The 22473-nt window shown below is 44.5% G+C and overlaps 1 long non-coding RNA gene across 1 annotated transcript; it reads left to right on the top strand.

The window, feature by feature from the left end:
* Nucleotides 1–729: 729 nt before the first annotated feature.
* On the top strand, nucleotides 730–21929 carry LOC126070243 (uncharacterized). The gene is made up of 7 exons (XR_007516174.1): nucleotides 730–862; nucleotides 961–1013; nucleotides 3557–9940; nucleotides 10113–10973; nucleotides 11858–11919; nucleotides 19090–19201; nucleotides 21713–21929. It is a non-coding gene; the product is annotated as an uncharacterized LOC126070243 (long non-coding RNA).
* Nucleotides 21930–22473: the final 544 nt, after the last annotated feature.

Raw genomic sequence — 22473 nt, 5'->3', positions numbered from 1 at the left:
TAACAATATCTCATTTATCAGGTCAGCTTTAGGGAGAGTTCACCTGTAATAAGGATGAGACTTCCATAGTAAATTAGTGTTCTGGCTCTAAATCAGTGACCATAAGACAGGAGCAAAGGCCCTGAGATCGGAGGATGCCTGTTGGAGAAATAATGAAGAGACTGGTACGGTTAAGGGAGAAGAAAGTAAAAGAGAAATAGACTATACTATCAGGGAGGTAATAGGGGGTTGAGTGTGGAACCTAGAGATTTATTAAGACAGGGAACAGAGGGGCCCCCAAATCTGCAAACAAAGTAACAAGAAATGGGCCAGGGTGAAGAAACAAAGCCACTCCCCAGAACAATGGGGCAGGGTATCTAAAAATAGCCTGCAAACTTCTTTAAAGTTGCCTTTCAGGAGTAGCTGGAAAAAACCGGGCCCTGGGACATGCGCAGAACATCCACCTGTGACTGCTGTGTGACCTTCCACCAGGGGCAGTGAGGGGCTACAGTCCCAGCCAGGGAATCGAACCTGGGGAGCAAGAGACTGCGCAGGCGCGATACCCCATAATAAGTCCTGCTACGAATCCCAGAGGCCTCTGGGACAGGAGCCATCTTGGAGAGCTGCTGCGTGGGCACCTTAGTTAACATATCCCCACCTGTGCCTATGAATAAACATGAATCTTTTCCTGCCCAAGAACTTTTAAAAACTCAGCCCATCTTTTATTCAGTGAGATGAGGGTAAGCATTGATTGCTCTAGGCTCCTCCTCATGTCCGCTTGCAAGCCTCTTCAATAAAACTTTGCTCATGTGGAAAACCATGTGCCTTACATGCTCATTCTTGACCAGCAAGAGGCAAGAACCTTAATCCGGTAACAATTTTGGTGAGCCAGGAGGGAAGGGACCCTTTGCGTCCTGTTCTTGGACCCGAGGCAGTGTGGAGAGAATTGCTTGACCCCAGTATTTTTTTTTTTTTTTTTAGTGGACGAAGGAAGCAGCTGCTGAGACTGATTTCTTCTCGCGTTTCTACACCGGGTAAGGGCTTCTCCCCCTTACTCCTCGCAGCCCAACCTTAGTTTCATTTTCCTCCCGAGCAAAGTTTCTGCCTTTCTGTCTGTTTTTCCTTGGAAACATGAAGCGCAATGACGAGGACTCAATGGAAATCCGAGTGGCGGATGAGTTGCTCGCCCAGATAAGGCCACCCGGGAGTCCCCCATGGATGGGTGTCTCACACTGTGGGGGCCGGAGGCACTAGTGAAGGGTGAAGCATCCCCAGAGCGACAGGTTTTTTCAAACCCTAGGGACCAAGGGACACCTGAAGGGTCCCCAGTGCAACGGTCTAAACTGACTCTAGAGACCAAGTGACACCTTAAACCTCAGGGACTAGGGGGTCTCCCCGCCGGAAATTACTACAGAAAGGTCTACGGAGTGTCCCCAGAGCAACAGGTCATTTGACCCTAGGGACCAAAGGAAAAATTTCACAAACGGTCCCCAGAGCAACAGGTTTTTTCAAGCCCTAGGGACCAAGGGACACCTTTTTTTGGCCACAGTGCGTAGGGAATTTCTGACCCACTGGTAGTGAACTCTTGGCAGGAACTGCAGGCTACGCCTTTTCCTCTCTTTCCTCTCCAGGTGGCCTCTTGCCCAGCCACTTGTTTCAGCCGCGGTTATTGTGTGTCTGGATACTGTCTGTCTCTAGATGGTACACCCTGTTTCTGGGGGAATGCATGTAGAGGTCTTTGTTTGGATTGAGAGATTGAAGCCCCTCTGTTTGGTATTTGGGATAAGAGGTATCTGGAAAATTAAAGTGGAGATTCAGATATTCCTGACTTGTCTGGTCCTGACTTGTGCTCTCTGTTTGTCTTATGTGTGATCAGCGCTCTCTGGGAGGTTGAGACTGTGAGATTATCTCAGTTACCTCTGTCTGTGTGTTATGTGTAATGTGTGTGTTGCATAGAAACTAACTGGTGAAGAGCAATTCAGGTTGAATTGTAGCATACTTGTGGAGACCGCTGAGGGTTTACTGATTGGGCTGTTTACTGAGCAATTGGTCATGTTTTTTACTCCACGTGGTTTGAAAAAAAAAAGGTAATTTTGTCTTAAAGGAAAAGTAGTTCCAGAACAGCAAAAGAAAAAGAAATTATTGTCTTCTGCCTTTCAAAATGTCTGGAATTGGGATGACAGCCTCCAGTTTCCTTAGCTAAGAACTGGATTCGTTTACGAAACTGCTAAAGGGCTTGGGCTTTGGTATTTACTGCGTAGATAGCCTTTCAAAATGCCTCTGTATGTAAATGAATGAGAATGGGCTAATCTTGTCTACCAAAAAAAAAAAATCTTGTCTACCTCGAGTGAAAAGGTAGGTAGGGTGGGGCAAAATCAGGCCCCCTTAGCCCCCAGCCCTCAGCTGCCAAGGCCACGATGGAACATGTCTGAAATGGCCTGGAGAAACGTTAGTCAGTTGAACAGAAACCTTGTGATTTCCAAAGCCAGCTGATAAAATTAGATTGGAAAAATATGAGAAATAGTAAAAGTGGAATGAAAATTTGGAATATTTTTAAAAACTTTATTTCAATTAGTTATGTTTTATGGTTTACAGGCTTAAAATAATTTCTACGATCTTTTAGGTAATTTGTTGATGTTAAATTGAGTATTATTTCTTTATTGCTAACTTGGCTGATTTATTTTTTGAATCTAAAACGTCATTAAAGCCAATAGTTTGGAGAATTCATCATTTACTTACGAAGTTATTTTTGTTGCTGTTCAGGTATTTAGAGCCTTAATAGTCTTGGTATATTCTTGATGTATCCTGACTGTATGGTATTGTGTCTTGGGATTATGTATTACAAATTCATCATGGCAGTTTGAATCTGCCAGGTGCTCCTTGGAAACTATGGGGCAGTTCTACTCTGTCCTATAGGGTCGCTATGAGTCGGAATCAACGGCACTGGGTATGGTTCTTTGTTTTTTTATATTAAGTTTTGTCATCTACAGATAAGTTTTTACTTTGCTGATTTCCTGAAAACACTTGACCAAAATATCTAAACTAAAGGGTACTATAGGTTTTATGTGAGAATATTTTTGATGCTTTAAGGTCCTACTTTCTGGAGATGAGAAACCATTTTCCTCTTTTCTCCTGGATTGTCTAACTAGTGGGTTTAAATATTGTAACTCTTCAATTAGAAGTTCTTGTTGACAAACTTAACAGAGTTATAAATGTCATAACCAGAAAAGTGTCTGAAATTTGAGCTATGATTTTACAAATTAAAATTGCAATCGTAGGTTTGGCAAAATGTAGTTGTTGCTGAGGCACATGAAAAACAGTTACTGATGCTGCTTATGTGTGAACAAACACCTTGAAGTAGAGAAAATACATTTCTTTAGTGTTTCAGTATCAAAATAAGAGAATATATTTCCTTGTTCAGCTGTATTTTTTTTTTTTTTTTTAAGCTGTGATTAAATCTTTAGTCTTTGAAAATGTCGATTACTTGCTCTGGGATCTGTCTCACAATTGTTCCTTTATGGAAAAATAGGTTCCTTTGTAGAAAAACAAGATAATTGAGATTTTTGTTGTTGATTAGACCAGGGGACAAGACAATGAGCAACACCATCAGGACCCGAGATAACTGAGCAAAATCCAGATCCATCTGTGACCGAAACCAGGATGGCAATAAGAGACCTGCCAGACATATAGGTCACTTTGTCATCATGTCCACCTCAGAGAAGAATCAACATTCCTGGAAATCTCTAAACCCTGGCTCTCTCCCTATAAAACCCTCCATTTAGCCATTTTGGGGCAGACAGAATTTAAGGAACCCTCTGTCTCTTGAACACCGTGTTCAATAAAGCTCTCTTGGTGCTTACCTCCTCCCGTTTCAGTATTGGCTTTGCGGCAGGCGGCTCGAATCCGCGATTTACGGTAACAAATTCTGGTGCCCAACGTGGGGCTCTTTGCAGCTTGGCGGCCCCGGGCGGGGCTGGGACAGGCCAACTGACCCTTAAGTGGCCGCCAGAGGTTTTTTTTTTTTTTAACCTCAAAAGGGAAATGTTGCCCGGTCCTTATTCTCGCCACGGCACCGCCAGTCCCTAGCAGCGCAGAAATAAGGTAAGCAGGGAACAAGACCGGCTAAGGGAAAAACCCCTGGGGCAAGTCCATGATTTCTCTCCCTGTTGCACTCAGGGCCAGGGCAGATAGAGCAAGTCCAGAGGGGGCTTAGACGCTTGGTTTCTGAAGTGAGTGCTGCTTCAGATGACTGACACTGAAAGTAGTTTGGCATAGGGGACTCTTGGTGGCTCTAGAGTCTTGGTTTTGGTTTTTGGGTGTGTGAGTGAGGCTGTCGCGGTCACCTCTGTCATCCTGGGGTTGTCTGGGAGGTTGAGGCTGCTAAGGTTGTCAAGATTACCTGTCATTCTAGGGATTGTATGAGGTTGAGATTGCCGAGGGTGTTAGCCTGGCCAAGTGGTTTTATATGTGTATGCGTGTGAATGTGAGAGCCTCGCTTGAACTTGACCGACGGTGAATGTCCAACTGAGGCACGCAAGGCATTACGCCGTTTCCACTGCCGTGTCAGCCCCTGTCTGTATAACACCTGTTCCCAAATCCATGAATACTTTTGGTCCTGGTTGATGGAGCACGACGACTGGTTTCATAAAGTTTCTGTAGAATATCACGCTAAGGTGTTGTTGAAAAAAAAAAAAAAAGAAGAAGCGTCTCAGTGAGAATTGGGGACCAAAAATTGGTGTTAGGGGCATTTTGACTGAAATTAAGTTGATAACAGTAGAGATTGACTTTCAAGTAGGTCGGGCCATGAATTGCATTGAAGCAGAAAAGAGAAAGGGCCCCCAGCCTTCCATCACAGTTGAGAAACCACACCAGGGGACCAGGGATGGGAGGGGGGGATCCTCCATACCAGTAGAGTCCCCCTTGGGATGCATTCTGACCAGCTGGAGGCAATATAGCTATGCCCCAATGACTAAAACGAAAATGATTTTTCTATGCAATAGTATTTGGCTGCAATATAAGTTGGCAAGTCAGGAAGCTTGGCTGAGGTTTGGATCGTTAAACTCTAATATGATTTTTCAGTTGGATCTGTTTTGTAGAAGAGAAAAGAAATGGGACAAAGTCCCCTATGTTCAAGCTTTTATGTCACTATATCAGAGTATCCACCCTTCTTCTAACCAAGTTCTTTTTCAAGGCAAAGAGAAGCCAAAAGTCCTTCCTGATTCTTCCAGCGAAGACCCATTGCTGGACAGATGGGCTCTAGTTTTGGCAATGGCTCCTCCTCCTCCTTATGGCAGTGGTGATGCTGCTGCTGGGAGAGGACAGGGTTGGGGGAAGAGAATGCACACTTCCCTGCTGGGGCTGGAACCAGACTCTAGTACTAGTCCATCGAGGGGAGACCTGGAGGAGATGGACAGTGGAAACGCGGTTTCAGGTATGGTTGCCCCTTCTCGTACCCAGTAGGGTTACAGTTTTTGGTGAGGGAGCCCCCAAACACCAGGCAGGGCAATATCCCCTTCGAGAGGCACCAGCAGGGCTGGATGAAGCAGGCGGTCCCCAGAGGCCAATACTGATATATACTCCATTGTCCACCTCTGACTTATATAATTGGAAAAATCACACCCCGCCATATCGGAGTGACCCTAATCGCATGACTGAACTTTTTCTTTCCGTGTTCTCAACTCACCTCGCTACTTGGGCAGATATACAGACTTTACTAACTACCCTCCTTGCTGCAGAAGAGCGTTGGGTGGTGTTAGAACAGGCACGAAAAGAGGCAGATAGACTGCTTGAGTTAGACCGCACTTATGAAACAAGGCCCCCAGGTGTGGAAGCTGTCCCTACCCGAGGTCCGGGATGGGATCATAATAGCGCTGGTGGGTGGGGTCAACTTCACCTATATCGGGATTGTCTCATTGTGGGCTTAAAGAATGGGGTCCCTAGACATAAGAGCTTGCAAAAATTAAGAGAAATAATACAAGGAGAAAAAAGAGGACCCTTCTACCTTTTTGGAGAGGGTGATGAATGCTTTCCAGCAATACATGGATATGAACCCTAAGACCCCAGATAATTTCCGACCTCTGAATATGACTTTCATTTCCCAAGGTGCCCCGGACATATGTAAAAAGTTACAGAAGCTAGAAGGAGGTTTGGGCATGCCTGTAGGACAGCTGCTTGAAATTGCTTTTAAAGTATATAATAACAGAGATCAGGCAGCCAAACAAAAGGAGAAACAAAAGAAGGCTGCTTTGCTGGCCACTGCACTGTCACCTCCGAATTCTGAGAAAGAGAAGGGGCCTAGAAAAGGGCTAAGGCCAAAACATAGACCAAGACGCCTTTTGGGGTCAGACCAGTGTGCACATTGCAAAAAGCGTGGGCATTGGAAATGTGAGTGTCCCAATGCCCCAAAGAAACTGGTGCCGCCAGCCACCTTGCAGGCTTACCAAGAAGGACCATCCCCTGGAGATGAGTCCGAGTAACAGGGCCAGGGGCCCATATCACCATTGGCCGTCTCCCACCGTGAGCCCCAGGTGACCCTTAAGGTGGGAGGACACCCCATAGACTTTATCTTGGACACTGGGGCAACCTTCTCGGTATTAATCACGGCCGAATCACCCCTTAGCCTGCGGACCACACCAATGGTCAGCACTACTGGAAAACTGAGTACTCGCCCCTCCTACAACCTGTTAGCTGTGAAGTTGGAAATGAACTCTTGTGCCATGAATTCTTATGCATGCCCATATGTCCTGTTTCCCTCTTCAGGAGGGATATTTTGTCAAAGCTTGGGGCTCAGATATCCTTTAGGCCTTCCTGACTTTTCATTCAGATTCCTCCAGAGGCTGCATGCACTTTCCAAGTGGCCCTCCTTAACGAAGAAACAATACCCCCTAGAGAAATCTCCCTTTACATAAGAGTGAGCGTGAACCCAGAAGTTTGGGCTTCGGAATGGCCCAGTCTAGCGAAGTCAGCCAAACCAGTAAAGATTACTTTAAAGCCCAGAGCCCCAGTTGTCAACCAGAAACAGTACCCGCTTTGCAAAGAAGCTTTGGAAGGCATAACACCCTTGGTGCATTGGTACATAACGTTTGGCCTCTTAAGATATTGTAGGTCTCCCTACAATACCCCCATCCTACGGGTAGTAAAACCGGGAACAGAAGAATACCGATTTATACAAGATCTGAAGAAAATTAACCAAATAGTAGAGGATAGACATCCAGTAGTCCCAAATCCCTACACCCTCTTTGTCACCATACCCAGCCAGTTAAATGGTTTTCAGTGCTAGATTTGAAAGATGCATTCTTTTACACCCCATTACATCCTGGCTCTGAGCAATTTTTTGCTTTTGAATGGACTGATGAAGCTATCAGGGCGAAACGACATCTTACATGGCAAGTTCTAGTCCAGGGATTTAAAAATTCTCCCACTATTTTTGGAGGAATTTTGACAAGGGGATTTAAGGTTCTTATAAAACTGAATCGAGGTCTGGTTTTGCAATATGTCAATGATATCTTGGTGGCTAGTGAAACTAAAGAAGGCTTCGATCGGAATACTTACTTTTAAATCACTTGGCAGAGTGTGGGTACAAAGTATCTGAGAAAAAGGCCCAAATTTCTCTCCCACAAGTTAAATATCTGGGATTAAGGATTTCTCAAGGACAGCGAGACCTCCTCCCAAGTCAAAGGGAGGCAATCATGCGGGGGCGGGGGGGCAGTCCCTGTCTTCAAAACGACAGCTAAGAGAATTCCTGGGAATGGCTGGGTTTTGTCAGGTTTGGGTTCCTGGGTTTGGAGTCTTGGCAAAACCCTTTATGAAGCCCTAAAAGGGGAAGAAAGAGAACCTTTAGTATGGACTAAAGAATGTCAGCAAGCCTTTGACAAAATTAAATATAAGTTGATGACGGCCCCAGGTTTGGGATTGCCCAATTTACAAAAGCCTTTCACACTGTTTGTGCATGAGAGGAAGGGAATCGCTGTGAGAGTTCTGACTCAGACTTTGGGCCCGGCCCGGTGCCCTGTGGCATACTTCTCAAAGCGATTAGACACTATGGCTAAGGGACAGCCACCGTGATTGCGGGCAGTGGCCACAACCTGTGACTTGCTTCTGGAAGCCGAGAAGTCCACACTTGGCCAAAAGGTGACTGTAAATACACCACATAAAGTTCTTCCTCTCTTAGAACAAAAAGGGGGGTTCTGGCTTATGGCGGGCCATGTGGGATGATATCAGGCCATGATATTAGATAACCCTAATGTTGTTTTAAATGCTGTCTCCTCCCTGAACCCTGCTACCCTGCTGCCAATATCTGAAGATCCGCCGATATATGACTGTGTAGAAGTCATTGAAGAAGTCCATTCAAGTGGGCCTGACTTGTCTGAAGTCGCACTGCAGGATTCCGAAGTTGAAATATTCACAGATGAAAGTAGCTTCATACATGAAGGACGTCGGGCAGCAGGATATGTGGTGGTAACCCTGACAAATATCTTGGAGGCTGCCCCCTTGCCTAAGGGGACTTCAGCCCAGAAAGCTGAACTCATAACTCTCAGTCAGGCTCTTCATCTGGGAAAAGGGAAGTGAGTGACCATTTACATGGACAACAGGTACGCTCATTCAGTTTTACATTCCCACAGGGCTTTATGGAAGGAGAGAGGGCTCCTGACAGCCTCTAATAAAGAAATAAAAAATGTGCCTGAGATCCTTGAGCTCTTAGAAGCTGTCCACGATCCTCTCCAGGTGGCAGTGATATATTATCCAGGGCATCAAAAGGGGCAATCCTTTGAGGCCGTTGGAAATCGGAAAGCTGGTATAGAAGCAAAAAAGCCTGCCTTACAAGAATGGGAAAAGGCAGGGCAAGAGTTAGCCCTGATTCCCCACTTAAACCTAAATGAATTCCCCTAGCCATAATATACCCCCCAAGATTGAGATAGAGCGAAAGAGTGAGGGTTTCAATCTTCACCAGGCGCTAGTTGGTTGACTAATCCTGAAAAGAAAATACTGTTACCAGAAGACCAGGTGTATAACATAATATCAACTCTACATGAGAGGACTCACTTTGGGAGAGGCGCCAACCTCAAATGGACCCAACAAATAGTTGCGAGACCAAAAATTCTCAAGGCAGTATGTGAAGTCACTAAAAGATGTCCGCTGTGTGCTAAGAACAATTCAAAGTCAGTGTCCCACCCAGCAGAGCCAGGAATCCAACATCGATGAACAAACATGGGAGAAGATTGGCAAGTGGGTTTTACGGTGATACCTCGAGCACCTGGAAACTTCAGGTATTTACTGGTTTTTGTGGACACATACTCTGGGTGGGTAGAGGGTTTTCCTTGCCAGACCGAAAGAGCTTGAGAAGTGACTAAGGCATTACTTAAAGAGATTATTCCCTGATTTGGCTTGCCACCCTCAATTCAGAGCAATAATAGGGGGAGCCTTTGTGGCCCAGGTAAATCAACAACTTAGCAAGGGCTTGGACATCGACTGGAAGCTGCACTCGGCACGGAGGCCACAGTCTACTGGAAAGACTGAAAGGATGAACCATACTTTGAAAAAGACTCTTGCTAAACTTTGCCAAGAAACCCACTCCCCTTGGTTACAGGTATTACCGATTGTTCTGCTTAAGATTCGCGTGGCCCCTAGAAGCGGACTCAAGTTAAGTCCTTAGGAATTTATATGTGGGAGACCATTCCTGAAACAGTCAACTTTCCCCACGTCCATCATGACGGAGGTCAAAAAAAGAGATGGGGTCCGATGCTTAGGAACAGTTGTAAGTACCACTAACGAATATGCCTCTTCTCATTTGCCCTTCCCCTCTGATGTGCCTCTTCACAGGTTTAAGCCAGGAGACCGGGTCCTGTTAAAGGTTTGGAAAAATCAACATCCAGAAGATCAACTGGCCCCCACCTGGCTGGGACTATACGAAGTCCTTCTAACTACTCATTCCTCTCAGAAACTGGCCAGAGTAACTGCAAGGGTACATCACACTAGAGTAAAAGTGGCCCCGCCTCCTGAGGAAGAACCTAGAAAAAGACTGAAGAATCCTCATACCTGCACCCCAGTTTGAGGCCTAAGTATATAAAAAAAAAAAAGTATAGATTCTCAAAAATTCAAATATGACTCTAATCCTTATTCTTTTTCTATTCCAGGTCGGGCCTGCCTCAACTGAGAAAGAGTCAAGCCAGGCTCCTACAATTTTCCAGTCAGGAGGCACCTTGACTTTACAAGTAGGAGATACCCTGACTCTCCCTTGTGTTATCTCATCTTTGACTCCTGTAGGTCCTATTAAGTGGATTCAAGAATCTCCAGATAAAGAGCAGTCTACAGTTTGAGGACCAACTGGAAATTTTCCTCAAGCTTCCCCTATGGCAGACACTACTTAATCTTTAAAAATCGTGATTTTTCTATTATTATTCAGAACATCACTGTATCTAATACGGGGACATATCTCTGTGTAAAATATAAAAAAGGATACCTCATGGATGTCGAGATCAGCCAGGGAAAGGGGACCTGTGTAATTATTGTTGGGAAAAAAGAATCATCTCACCTCCCAGATGGCTAGGACTGGTCATCTAATGGTCTAGCTACCATGTCCCAAGCCGTGGCTAAGTGAGGGAATCTCAGTGTGCCACCATTTGCCATGATCTTGTGCCACCCTAAGTCCTATGGCTGCCCCGGTTTTCAACTATGATAAAATTATATCTGAGGGTGTGTTAACACACCATGCTCCCCGAGCGCCTATAAGGGATTAGTGCAATATCCTTTTTCCATCCCTTGTTTTTTCCTCTCTAATCTATATAACCGTAGTACAAAAGAAAGCTGAGAATTAAAGTCCCAAGTACCCCGAGTATGAATAGATCAGCAAATTTTCAGGGATTTTCAACTCCTCTCTTAATACAATGAATCTCTTAACAACCCCTACTTATTACATTTTAATTCAAACATTCCAGATGTCCCAAATGAAGATCTGTCTCTACGTGCTCCACCGGGTTATACCTTTCTATGTGGAGGTAAGCCATACTCCAGTAGCGAGTTGCCCAACTCATCTGACTAGCCCTGGACTTGGGCCATCCAATGCTTAAATGGGATCCACTTCATGGGCCAATGTACCTTAGGGTAACTAGGCTTCCCCATCGAAGTCCATTCCACCACCAGCATTCCACACCCATCAAGAAAAAAGCGAGATGTTTTCTCTGTAGATCCTGTTACATTAGAAACCCAGAATTACAGATATAACCCAGTGTTAGAAGAAACTGGTTTTTGGTTGGTGGATTCTGAGGACCATAACCCCCGGACTAGAGATGTACCATATGAAAATGGCTATTAAAAACCTTTCAGATACAATCCATTTATTAGCCATGGGTACTGAAAGAGCCCTAAAAGCCCAGCAAGCCTCCCTAAATTCTGTGGAGGAAGTGGTCTTAGAAAACAGATTTGCATTGAACTTCCTATTGGCAAAATCAGGGGGTGTTTGTGCCATAATTAATAAGACTTGTACCTGGATTTATCCTTCGGGGGAAGTGGACGTCGGATTGAAAGCAATCCATAAAGTCACTGAATGGACAGATCTCATAGCACGGCCCAGTGGACCGTGGGATTCGATCTCGAATCTATTCCCATCCACAGGATCTTGGTTAGTCTCCCTTGTCACCTTGAGAATTGTAATTTTAATAGTCTGTATTCGTGTTCCAGGTTTTCTGAAAATCTGTATCAAATGAACTGAGACCACCTTAAAGGCATGAAATATATTTGCCCTAGTTAGCTGAGAGGATTCTCCCATCAACCAAGGGGATGCTCACCATTTGATTCACTTAGACACTATTGCCTTTCATAATAACTCTACTTCCAACACCCACCCTAAATAAACATTCCCCAACTTCATGCCCCTCTTCAGGAGGAAGTAGCCAGATTGAGTGATGCCCCATTTCCCAAGATTGAGAAACCTTCAGAAAAAAGGTAGGATTGAAGTAGAGAAAATACATTTTCTTTAGTGTTTCAGTATCAGAATAAGAGAATATATTTCCTTGTTCAGCTGTATAAGCTGTGATTAAATCTTTGGTCTTTGAAAATGTCATTTACTTGCTCTGGGATCTGTCTCGCGACTGTTCCTTTGTAGAAAAACAAGGTAATTGAGATTTTTGTTGTGATTAAACCAGGGGACAAGACAATGAACAATACCATCAGAACCTGAGATAACTGAGCAAAATCTGGATCCATCTTGTGGTCGAAACCAGGATGGTGATAAGAGACCTGCTAGACGTCAACAATAGGTCACTTTGTCATTATGTCCACCTCAAAGAAGAATCAACATTCCTGGAAATCAATAAACCCTGGCCCTCTCCCTATAGAACTCTCCAGTTAGCCCTTTTGGGGCAGACAGAATTTGGAGAGCCCTCTGTCTCTTGAACACTTGCTGCTTACCTCCTCCTGTCTTAGTATTGGCTTTGTGGCAGGCAGCTCGAATCCGCGATTCGCGGTAACAACCTTATGATATTTGTTTCCTTGGTTCAAAGGCCTTAGGGTCACGGTTTCACTGGTGATTTCAGACAATTGGCCTAATGTTAGTGTTTCTGTTCTACCTCCTGATTTGCTGTGTGGTGCCTGAGATCTTAAAAACACATAGTGTTGAATATTTTTAATCAAAGATTCTATAACAAGATCATGATCCAAAGGAGGAAACCGTGAGAGAGTTGTACATAATTCTCCTGGAATCCAGATTTCTGGCTTTCGTAGAAGTTGGGGCAACCCACACAGGCCATCGCCTTTGGGTGTCCTTTTGCAAACAGTTGCCCGGATAAACTAGCAAGACCATTTTGCTCTGAGCAATTGTGCTTTTTTTTAAAAATTCAGTCTGTTTTGAGAAACTAACTCCCAAGATCAGTAAGTAGAGTTATGTTTAGGATAAATCGATAATCATTTTAATGAGTCTTTTAGACAATGCTGCATGAGATACCTGTCTAATGTTTGTAATCAAACTCATCCTCTTGCTATACAGAAAATTGTGTATCTTAAACCAGGTTCTCAGAGGAGATCACCCTTATGGCTCAGACTCCATTTTGTCTTAGATTCCACTTCTGCTTCTGAATAAGTGACCAATGTCTGTTAATAGGTTAACCAAAGGGGGACAGCTTGCCCTCAGGGAGAATGCTTAGTATGTTTTAGATGAATTAACTGAAGGCCTCCAACGAGAAAAGCTAATAATGAAAACTTAATTGTCACATGTAAGTTTTTCTATATTTTCTGTTTTCTCCGGATAAACTTTGTGTGTTCCTTCTAGAAATGTTTTCCAACTGACAGTGAATTTACGTGGATAATTTCTTGTTTAGAAATTTGTCATCCTTTGTAAAACAAGAGTCAAAAGAAAGCTCTTTGGTCCAACACTCAGGGTATGGTTGGTAACTTTAATTCCTATTTATGGTGTATATAAATTGGAGAAATCTTTAGGAAATTTATCAATCACTGTGGGACTAGAGGCACAACGCATGTTCATGTGCCATTTTACTTAAGCCGGTGCAAAGAAAGGTTAAGAAGTATGTCAGAAGACCCTGAGAGGTTTAAGAATGTGTTCATGAAACTCAACTTGAATTTTAATTTGACCTGGGGAAATGTGATGGTTATTTAACTCACTGTTGTAGTATAGACAAAAAGACCAGGATCCCAGCTCAGGCTAGAGAACAGGCAGACAATGCTAACCACCCACGTGCTGCGTGTGTCATAGGCCGGATTCAGAAGTATATGGCCAAGCCTGTTAATTATGATAAATTCAGAGGAGAACCCAACGGTCTTCCTCACTAGGCTGACTGAGGCTTTTAGGAAATAGTCTGACCCTGAGAGCCCAGAAGAAAAGACTTTGTTTGCTAGCTGTACATTTTATTACCCAGTCTGCAGCAGATACTAGAAGAAAGCTGCAAAATATAGAGACAGGCCACTCTCGTGACTGGTTGAGGAAGCCTTTAAAGCCTTTAACAACAGAAGCCTGGCAGCGGAGGATAAAATGAAAAAAATAGACCCAATTATTGGCAATAGCACTTCAGGGCCCATCTCTAGGTAACCCTACAGGATCCTGAAGACCAAGACCTCCACGAAAATGTCTTCATCAGCCGGTGAGTATGCAGCCAAACCAAAGCAGGTATTGCAAAAAAGAGAAGCCATTAAAAGGCGGATTGTCCTGAGCATTCTAAAACAGGGCACCCAGTTGACTTCCCCCAGAGGCCAGTCCAGACAGGCCCACAACACCTGATGTCCCACTCCGAAGAAGAAGAACAGGGGCCCTATCAATGAGGCCCAGAGGTCCACTCAGCTCCCGGCCAGAAGACCATTGCCACAACAGAGCCTTGGGTTACTCTCGACATAGGAGGTAAAGACACTGAATTTTTGTTAGACACGAAAGCTGCCTTCTCTGTTTTAACCCAAAATCCAGGCCGACTCTTCATTCGTGACTGTACAGTTATTGGGATTGATGGAAAGCCTAAGGTAAAGAACTTTCCCCCTTCCCTGTGAATTGAGCTAGAGAATGTAAAGAAAAAAACAGCATAAGATTGAGAATCAAAAGAGGGAGAGGCCAAGATATTTGGTGGGCAGTATAGAAAAAACTCCCCGCTATTACTTGGTTTCTACCCTTTTTGGGCCCTCCTCCTAGATACCCCAGAGTTAAAAGCGTGCCAAACATTAAACCTGCCGCCCTTTTATACAATTGTCAGCCAGACTGGTGTTACTGAGACAAGAGCTTTACTACCAGAAACATCAGCCCAAAAAGCTGAGCTAACAGCCTTGGTGCGTACCGTAAGAGAAAAGAAGGGGTTTTTCTTATGAAGAATGATGACAGTTATAAAAATAGTCACACACTATGGCAAGGACACCCTTCTAAGACTATTGTCTAAATGTGTAAAAAGGAAAAGGGCTGTTAAAAGAAATAATTCCCCAATTTAGACTACTGAGGTCTTTCCATGACAGTAGACACCGAAGTGTCTAGAGCCTGGACCAGGAGAATAGTACTACTCATTTTCAGCCCCTGCCTGTTTAAGCTTTTAGTCAGGCCAAGCTCCTGGTCATGCAAGGCTACCAACTGATTCCCCAAGAAAGGGGTCCCAATGGTGCCAGGTAGCGAGAGACTTCTACTCAGTTAGGCAGAAATAACACCCCAGTCCAGCATGAAGAAGTTACAGAAGCAGAGACCTCCATCCACATTCCCATAAAGATTTATGGGGTTGAAGTCTGTCAGGGAGGTATAAGGCAGGGAGCAAAGGCCCTGAGATCGGAGGGTGCCTGTTTGAGAAATAGCGAAGACACTGGTGTGGTTAGAGGAGAAGCAAGTAAAGGGGAAATAGACTATACTATCAGGGATTTTTTTTTATCAGGGAAGCAATAGGGGGTTGTGTGTGGAACCTAGAGACTTACTAAGACAAGGAACAGAGGGGCCCCCAAATCTGCACACAAAGTAACAAGAAATGGGCCAGGGTGCAGAAACAAAGCCATTCCCCAGAACAATGGGGCAAGGTATCTAAAAATAGCCTGCAAACTTCTTTAAGGTTGCCTTTCAGAAGTAGCTGGAGAAAACCAGGCACAGGGACATGCGCAGAACATCCACCTGTGACTGCTGTGTGACCTTCCACCAGGGGCAGTGAGGGGCTATAGCCCCAGCCAGGGAATCGAACCCGGGGAGCAAGAGACTGCGCAGGCGCGATACCCCATAAGTCCTGCTACGAATCCCAGAGGCCTCTGGGACAGGAGCCATCTTGGAAAGCTGCTGCGTGGGCGCCTTAGTTAACATATCCCCACCTGTGCCTATGAATAAACATGAGTTTTTTCCCCCTGCCCAAGAACTTTTAAAAACTCGGGCCAGTCTTTTATTCGGTGAGATAAGGGTAAGCTTTGCTCTAGGCCCTTATCTCTGCTTGCAAGCGTCTTCAGTAAAGCTTTGCTCATGTGGAAAACTACGTGCCTTACCTGCTCATTCTTGACCAGTGAGAGGCAAGAGCCTTATTTCAGTAACGCCCACACGAGAGATTATCTGGGACTTAAGAGCATTTGGAGCTTCTTGTCAGATTTCTGGAAACCCTGGTGGTGTAGTGGTTAAAAGCCACAACTGCTAATGGAAAGGTCAGCAGTACGAATCCACCAGGCGCCCTTTGGAAACTCTACGGGGCAGTTTTACTCTGTCCTATACAGGGTCGCTATGAGCCGGAATTGCCTTGATGGAAGTTTGGTTTTTTTTTTTTTTTTTTTGAGTCAGATTTCTGGATTTCTTCAGGTGTCCAGGGCTGAACACACTGCTGTCTGGTCTCAGCTGTGTTTCACCAAAGCTCTGTGTGGAATGAGTCACTGGCAAAATGCACAGTCTGATAAGCAAAGGGCGGAAGTGGGCAGAGTGTGAGAGGGACTGGTGAGGTCCTTGATTTGATAAGTACAGCCTGAGGATACACTCATGCTAGGGGGTTTCATGGGAACCAAGCACGCTTTTGCATCTGCTTCTGAAAAAAAGTGTTTATACTTTTTTAGTTGACATTATTTTATGAAATCGTCCCCATTTTCGTGACAAGGCTTGGTGTGAGGTTCACTATGATCGTGCACACAAAGCCCTGAGCGGAATGCCCAGCACAGTGCACTCAGTAAATGTCAGTGTCACTGAGAGGACAAGGTGAGGATCAATGTACTGCAGGGTCTCCCACCTTGTGCCTGCCTCCCCTCTCTGGACCAAAGCACACTTTCATTCTTTAGACTACCGTCAAAAAATAACACAAGATAATGTTAAACAGGCAAGGCTGACTTTATAAAAAAAATTATTGCAAGAAGGAGGGGAAGGACTATCGTAAGCGGGGGGGGGGGGGCAAGAACACTGTGTGGTGGAGGGGGAAAGCCATTGCAATGGGGCATGAAACAGACCCAAGTCTGAGTTCAACTCCCTGGAATTAAGGCTTGCAAGATTTTTAAAAGCTGGTGTGGGCTAGTGGACAAATAATGAAGAAAATCAAGAGGGGTTGATCACTGGGATGGGTGAGTGATTTACAGAGTTTGTAATTAGGGCCAATTGACTCAGAATGCTTTCTTTTCTTGTAAGAAGGCCACCTGGATCCTGGGAGACCCAGAGAGGGAGAGGGAGATAAGGGTAGAAGGAGCCTGTCTAAAGTTTATTCAAGCAGAGGAGATCACGAAGACCATCTTGGTCAGTTCTTTGCAGTAAGCTGTTTTCCAGAACTCAAAAGAGGTTAAGGGGATTTCTTTAAGCATCACTCTTTTCCAGGATCATATGGCTTAGGTAAAATTCAACATCATCAGTATACAATGAGGTAGAAATTTCAGGACACCAAGAGACAGAAATGAATCAAAAATGAGTTTCCAAAAAACAAATCACATCCTTTATTCCCTATCAAACAAAAGCCAAATAAAGTCCAGATAGAACTTTCGCTGCCCTCAGCCCTCTGCCTAAATTAGATGGAAACTATCATCGTCTCAGCAGTCCTGAACCTCAGAACAGGCCTGGCTTACTTGGTGACAGAGAAGTACAACAAAAGAGCTTTACCCACAACAGGCAACAAACCATTCCAGAAAATGGAACCCAACCAGGTACTCTCGAGTTGACTCTGACTCATGGCGACCCCATGTGTGTCAGGAGAACTGTGCTCCATAGGGTTTTTAATGGCTGATTTTTCTAAAGTAGATCACCAGACCTTTCTTCCAAGGCACCTCTGGGTAGACTTGAACCTCCAACCTTTCAGTTAGCAACTGAGAATTTTACTGTGTGTACCACTCAGGGACTCTCCAGCAAAAGAAGGGGGGTATTCAAAAGCTTTGTACTACTTTTCCCTGGGAGAGACTGAGGATGATGATAAAATCTAATTACAACCGCTTTTCCTTGTTCATGTGACCCTGCTACTCCCCAGCATGTTTTCTCCTTTTTCAAAATGGGCAACTGAGAGCTTGACGTAACTAACACCATGATGAACCTATAAGTTGTTCTTCCTCTGCCTGCCTCCTTCACATACCTCTGTTAATGACTTTGTTTTGACCGAAATGACTTTGTTTTAAACTGCTGCAAATAACCTTTTGTTCTTTCCAACCACCTGTGGCATACAACCCCCACAGGAAAATCAGAGCCCAGGTATCTGGTATGTGTATCTTTAGCCTAAGAAAGAGATGTCTGACAGGTATCTTTTGTCACTACCCTGTAATGAATAACTCCTCTTGAGCATACATCTGGCCAAGTAACTACAAAGACACTTCTAACTTCTGTAAAAGTCTATATAAACTAAAGTAAAATTGCTTTCTGGGACTCCAGAGAGACAGCCTGTGTTACTGCCAGTCCTGGTGATGTATTCATCTCCAGAATAAACCTTCTCACTCTTTCTGACTTGGAGTACATTTTATTGGCTCGACTGCTCCGGGGCACGGACCCTAATCCCCGAATCGGCTAACATTTGGAATATGAGGGCACTATTAAGCCCTAATTGTTTATAGTGGGGAAGGAAGCAGAGATTCAAATAAGGGGAGAGGAGGCCCATAAGTCATGGTGTACCCATGTTTTTCCTCCTCTTTCACCACAGATGTGTGGACTATCTTTAAAAAAAAAAAAAAAAAAAGGACCAGTAACCTCGGCAGTGATAAAAAATAATTGCACATCTACTAATTCTGTCTGAACCCATGAAGAAGGAAAAAAATCATTGCATAGCAGTGCCAGATGTCTCAAGTCTCATTACAGTGATTTTTCCCAGGAGTCTCCTAAAACAGCATGTACAGCACTCACAAGAGTACCTGGGTCATCGTAAGCAATCAATACAGGTAAACTAGTAGTAGCAGCAGCAGTAGGAAGTGACTTGCTGAGATCATTCATTCAGCTAGAACTAAGGTCTTCAAGCAATTAAATGAGTGCTTTTCCCCTGAACCCATGCTACCTATTCATTCACAGCCCGAGACTTTGCCCTTCTCTTTCTAGTCTTCCGTGTTCTTCAGCAGGCCTTGGATCTGTTCTCTCAGGGTCCCTCAGGTCCGTGATGACAGAGATATCCCAGCTGAAGAACTGAACTTCACAGGTCTGACACTGAGACGACCCATGGAATTCAGTTCTCAAAGCTGAGGATACACATAGGTTTTTCCAGAGACAGCACAAAGCCACCTCCTCGTGTCTTGCAGCCTGTCCCAGCCCTGCAACATACAAGAGAGACACGTCTGATGAATCCAGAGCAGCTGCTTCCCCGACCAGATCTAGTCCTGGCACTCCTCAGTCGTCAGCATCTCACGCCAGGTAAAACAAACACATTTCATCTTTTGACACATTCAGCCATTCAGTAGTGGCTACCTGGACTGCTGAGCTTGGAAGGATTTTGAGGTAGCATCTAGGCATATCTGGAGGCATAGCGACTGGAGAACAGACTTTGGAGTTAGGCTGCCAGCGTTCTAATCCCAGTGCCACCCCAGCCAGCTGAGTGATCCTGGGCAAGTGAATGACCTCTCTGACCCACAGTTTCTTCCTCTGCACTATGACGCTATTAAGAGAAAGAGACCTACATCACTGAGTTGTGGAGAGTAAGATAATTTATGTTGAGCACAGTGCCTGGCATGCAATAAAGACCCATTAAATATTAGTTTTTATATCAGAACCAGGAAAAAAATGTCATGATAGATTAACAAAGCTGGCCAGTATTGCAGAGAAAGCAGTTGCCGTATCTTTTCATGTCTGCTTAAACTTACATCTGCATATATCCATCGCTGGGCGACACTCATGCCTTTCATTCCTTCTGTGCCATGCCAGGCTTCGTGCTCCCACTCATCCATGGGCCTAAGCCAAAACTCTGGGCATTTTTTTTATTCTGGCTGCATCCACACAGTAGTGATTACTACAGAATGTCTTATATTGCTGTCTTGCAGCATCAATTCCATTTGCCCAAAACCTTCCACTAGGCACTTGCTTTCCTCGAGTGGCACGTAATCGTTTCTCCACCACTCTCAACACAACATGCCCTTTTATACTTAGAATATCATGTAAAATACAATAGAAATATCAGCATTTGAGGGTCTCCACTTGTGTATCTCTTAAGTGAGCCTTACCTCCCATTTTTGCATGAAGATATGGAAAGGGGAAAAGTGATGCCCTCATCTCAAATTGCTCCAAATTAGGTGACACTGAGGTAGGAAGGCCAGCAGCACAGAAATCTAACGGGAAGGGGGAACCAAGTGATAGAATAACCACCCCTTTCCAAGTGTCAATTGCATGCCAGACCCAAGCAGGCACCTGACATGCAAATCTCACTTCGCCCTCACAAAGACCTACAGGGGAGACAATACTGTTGTCCCCATTTGACCAAAAATATATACATAAATTAAAAAATAAGAGGGAGGAAAAGTTAATCAACTAAAACACTCACCCAATCACATACAACTCGGACGTTTAACCATTCTGCTTCAATACCTACTTCTTAGACAAATTAAAAAAAAAAAGTTTCTTCCCCCAAAGGAATTTAAAGACTAAATAAGGTAGCAAGGTATGCAGCTGAAAAATATGTAACCATAGAAGGCAACTTATAAAATGTACTAAGCCTGACATGAACAAGTGCAGCAGCTGAAGACATCACTGGAGGTTTGGCGCCTGGGAAGGTGTGCTCCTCCCACTGTTGACCCTGTCTCCATAAATGGAAGCACCACTGACCCAGAGGCCCTGGCTAAAACCTTGACTCTTCTTTCTTTCACACTGAAAGACAGACCTCATTCAAGGCATAAAGTTCAGCTGGGGAAATTCCATGGGACCCCACCCCTCAACCCCCACCCCACCCCCCAACCCTCTGCTCAGCTGCAGAGGAGCACATCCTGTCATGCTGTGTGTGGTGACTACCAGTATTTTTCTAAGTCAGGTTATCAGCTTTTGTTTTACCCTCGTCTTATTTTGCATCCCAACCCCTGCTGCCGTTCCTGATGCTTAAATTTATTTTTGCTCTGCTTTTATTTCCCAGGGATGCTTTAAAACCCAGAGAGGTCCCCGTCATTCATGCATACATGCATTCTTTCGTTCATTCAACAAACCTTTGTTGAGTTCCTATGTGTGCCAGGCTCTGGATATAAAAATATGGCCATTGCCTAAACTCTGCCCTCTAGAAGCTTACAGACTCACAAAGGTAGACAAATGGGACATTTCAATCCCACACACTAAGTGCCCTAGTCTGGGGAGACACAAAGTGCTTTCAAAGGACAGCTGTCCCAGACCCGTAGAATCTCTCCATCCACAACCAATCATTCGACACTGGTTATGGAGCACCTACTATGTGCCCCGCCCTGTTCTAGGTGCTAGGGATACAGCACAGAGCAAGACAGACATGGTCCTTGCCCATATCCTCGTAGGGATGGTGATATAACAGGAGAGACTGAGATATCATCAGTAATTATACAAACAAGTGAGTTCAAATGTGATAAGGCCACCACTGGAAAGGTACAAGATCCTATGAAGCACCTGGGCATTAGGAGGAAATGACATTTAAGGAGAAATCCTGAAGAATGAGTAGGCTTTGGCCTGGTAAGGAGCAGGCAAAAAGGAGTCTCAGGCAGAGGAAATAGAATGTTCAAATGCTAAGATAGAATGGGACCAGGCACGCTAGCAGGAACTAAAAGGGGGTTTGTACTGGACTGAAGAGTGTCGCCCCAAAATCATATCCTATTCAGAGCCTCAGAATATGACCTTATTTGGAAACAGGGTTGTTGCTGATGTAATTAAGATGAGGTGGGCTCTTAATCCAATGTAACTAATGTCTTTATTTAAAAAAATTAGAAAAGACGCAAACAGAGACGCACACAGGGAGAAGGCCATGTGATGACAGAGGTGAAGACTGAGGTGATACATCTACAAGCCAAGGATCCCCGGCAACATTAGAAGCTAAGGGAACAGCACAAAACAGATTCTGCCCCAGAGCCTTCAGACAGAACAGGGCCCTGCCAACACCTTGACTTTGAGTTCCTATCTCCAACAAATAAATTTCTGTTATTTTAAGCCACACAGTTTGTGATCATTTGTTACAGCAGCTCAAAGAAATCAGTATAGGGCCCCTCTGCTAGGGCGGATAACTGAGAAGACTGAGAATGGCATGTTTTAAGACAGGCCTAGACAGACTCCTAAGACAGAGGAAACAGGGAAGGGGTATGATCCAGAATGCATTTTTTAAAAATATTGTGGCTGGGTGTGGAGGAGAGCAAGAAATAGCCCTGGGATATCCATCATCTAACCACGCAATTTAACATTTGCTCCCAGGGGGGCTTGCATCCATCAATTGTGAAACTGAAATTCTCAAAAACAGGGATGATATTTTCGACCTTTTACCCTTCTCCCCACACCATTAGTGCCTTCCACATGGTGGACAATTAGAAAACATTTCTTGATTATTTTGTGATGACAAATTCTAGGTTTTTACTATGATTAACAACTTCTTGCCTCTGCCCTCTGAAAGATCCCCTCTGGCCCCCGATCACTTTCCTACCCTCTCCTCCCTACAAGCTCCCTGAACAGTCACCATATGGCACAGAAAGTCCAGAGCC

This window comes from Elephas maximus, chromosome 2 (genome assembly GCF_024166365.1).
Source record: "Elephas maximus indicus isolate mEleMax1 chromosome 2, mEleMax1 primary haplotype, whole genome shotgun sequence".
Classification (NCBI taxonomy): Eukaryota; Metazoa; Chordata; class Mammalia; order Proboscidea; family Elephantidae; genus Elephas; species Elephas maximus.
Note: the sequence above shows the minus strand (reverse complement) of the source record. Positions and strands in the feature narration are given on the sequence as shown.